A 2,985-nucleotide genomic window follows, 5' to 3' on the forward strand; every position below is an offset into this window, starting at 1 on the left:
CTAAGGAAGGGAGCTTCCTTCTCATGGGAGAGTCGCAAAAGGATGGACATTTGTTAGGGCATGTGGTGTTTCCTAACTGTCTGTGTTTTGGGATACCTGTATTTTTGGTAACAGAGCAAGCAGGCACCACGAAGTATGGAGAATGAAGTGCAACTCATGAAAGACGATAAGTCAATAGGAAAAGCTGGAGTAACTTCCCAGTAAAACCACAGGTTTGCTTTATTACATAGTGTTCATTGCACATGTTCTGTGCCATTTCTTGTATTTTCTAAAAATCATAACACCAAGGTCTGTGTAGGAGCACTTCCTGGGAGCTGTAATGGGTAAAATTCCCAGACAGCCTTCACCATTTTAAAAGAGTTTTCTTATAAATGAGATTTTACAAAGCACAGTCTCACAAGGAGATGGATGCAAAAAAAATCACCCACCAACCTTAACAGCCCTGGAAGAAGAGGCGTATGCTTTTAGCACCTGGTCTTGTAATCATGAAGGGGACTTTCCTGGGCAGTTTCACTAATTTCCCTTAGGAAAGCACCTGCTGCACACAGCAGTCTCTGGGCTTAACGCTATTTGATCCCACAGGATCAAATAAGGTCTTTTACTTATATATTAACAACTTGTTGTAAAACTTGAGATATCCCAGATCACTTCCCTTAGAATAGATGAGCAGTGTTTGGTAATTGGTAGCGGTGTGTCTCCACATTGTGTATTGTGTGTGCAAATAATACACCAAGTTAACCCACCTTGCCACAAACAAGACCCATCACTGAATGTGCTGGACTATGCCCAGGGCTCCATGCTGCATAACACTGCACTGCAAGTCAAAAACCAACTCACTAATTCTGCTCCAAAAGATTTTAATTGGAAACTTCAACTGTACAGCTTATGAAGGAGGCTAGTTGTGAGGAAAAGCTAGAAGAAGCTGCAGCAGTGTTTTCTGTGGAGGATCATTGCCTCTGTACATTTTACTTGTTACATTATTGACTCTAGTGGTGTAAATGTGGACCAAAATCACTGATGTGGGACTGTGCTTATAGGAGCGTCACTGATGCTTGCCATCACTGTCCATGTTTGCCCTTAGTTCTCTGTTAACTTCTCCTTTCAGGCAGTCATAGAGGGTGATACTGTCCCCTCTGAGCCTCCTTTTGTATAGGCTAAATTCCCCCATTTCCCTCAGCCACTCCTCAGTTGTGCTCCAGAGCCTTTACCAGCTCCACCACCCTTCTCTGGACATGCTCCAGCACCTCAGTGTCCTTCTTGTAGTGAGGGGCCCAGAACTGGACACAGGATTTGAGGTGTGCCCTCACCAGTGCTGAATACAGGAGCACAATCCCTGCCCTGGTCCTGGCTGCACTATTGCTGATCCAGGCCAGGATGTCACTGGCCTTCTTGGCCACCTGGGCACACTGGCTCATGTTCAGCCACTATCAATCAGCATCCCCAGGTCATTTTCTGCTGGGCCACTTTGCAGCCACTCTTCCCTAAGCCTGTGTCGCTGCCTGGGGCTGTTGTGGCCAAAGTACAGGACCCAGCACTTGGCCTTACTGAGCCTCAGCCCATCAAGACAGCCTGTCCAGATAAATCCAACAGAATTCAACAGCTAGCTCAGAGATCTCAGGGGAGCAGAGTTGAACCCAAGTCTTCTCCAAGTTTTAAAAATATGACCAGTTCTCCATTAAAGAGTCTGTAACTCCGAGTCACAGAATAAAAACTAAAAAAATCTAAAGGCAGAAAAAAAAATCTATCTCACTGCATACACATAAAGTTTTCTTTTTCTGTCAGCTTCATACTGGTGGAGAGCAGTTGTCTGCAAGGCTTGGGTTACGTGGGTTTTGCTGGGGAGTGTCATTAAGATGTTCAGTTATCATAAAAAACCAGCTGTTATTTTGGGGGGATTTGGACAAGTTGTTATGAGCAGTAATCTTTGTACATGTATGTAGACCAAAGCAGGGAAAAAAGCTTTATCACATAGTTATGTGGCCATGGAGCTGCTTCTGCATGCCTGTACTCTCCTGATAATGGCTTTTCCTTGATCAATTGCTGCTAGATTGCGCTGGGAATGAAACACTCGCTCATCAGAAATTTCCCCATAAGCAATTGCATAGGTACCCGAAGCACAAGATTGGTGGAGCCAGGAGGGAAATGCCCTGGTGGGCTGCTGCCCTGAGCCCCCTTTTCTAGGGTGCCCTCCCTGCCACAGACAGCCCTGGCACTGCTCTGCTCTGTGTATGTGCTGGGTGACCAAGGTGGGTCCCTCTCAGCCAGGACTCCAGCTTGCTGCTCCCAGGCTGCTCATGGAGTGACTGCATTTCTGCAGGGAGCTCCAGGCTTGGGCTGCTCCTGCCCAGCATCAGATGTTGCAGCAGCAGGCTTCTGATCTGCTGGCAGACTCCATTGAAGTGGTCAGGTTTTTTTGGGAAAGTCATTGTGTCCCTGTTAAAAGGTATCCCCCTTGCATGCTTGGTAGAATAACAGAGGCAGCAAAATCCCACCTGTGAGCTTGCAGTGCCTTGTTGTTAATGCTCCCTCCCCACCAGAACAAAGGCTTAGGAAATAGATTAAGTTTGGGGTGTTTAGCATTAACCAGGCCTGGCACTGCTGTCTCTGGCATTCAGTACTGGATTGTGTAAGCAGGGATATTGTAAATAAAATGGCACTAAGTATTTCAGAAGTAGTTTCCATACCACAAAGCCTATAAGATACAAGAGAAAGCAGACTAGAAGGAGAGAGAAAATGGGGCAGGGATGTAAAAGAAAAGCACAGAGACCAGATGATAAAAAGGGATGCAGGGTGAGATAGTCTCTTTCATAAAGCATGCATGTAGTTATGTTGAAAATCACAGGATAGAAAATCAGAAATTTGACAGAGCTCCGAGATGGATGGATGGATGGATGGATGGATGGATGGATGGATGGATGGATGGATGGATGGATGGATGGATGGATGGATGGATGGATGGATGGATGGATGGATGGATGGATGGAT

General features: G+C 46.0%; 1 protein-coding gene across 1 annotated transcript in view; it reads left to right on the forward strand.

Annotated features, from left to right (window-relative positions):
* Positions 1–2,985, forward strand: part of MLNR (motilin receptor) — a gene marked incomplete at its 5' end in the record, with an annotated part of 21,440 nt that overhangs the window by 2,811 nt on the left and 15,644 nt on the right. The window lies entirely within an intron of this gene.

Source organism: Geospiza fortis, unplaced genomic scaffold (assembly GCF_000277835.1).
Source record: "Geospiza fortis unplaced genomic scaffold, GeoFor_1.0 scaffold194, whole genome shotgun sequence".
Lineage (NCBI taxonomy): Eukaryota > Metazoa > Chordata > Aves > Passeriformes > Thraupidae > Geospiza > Geospiza fortis.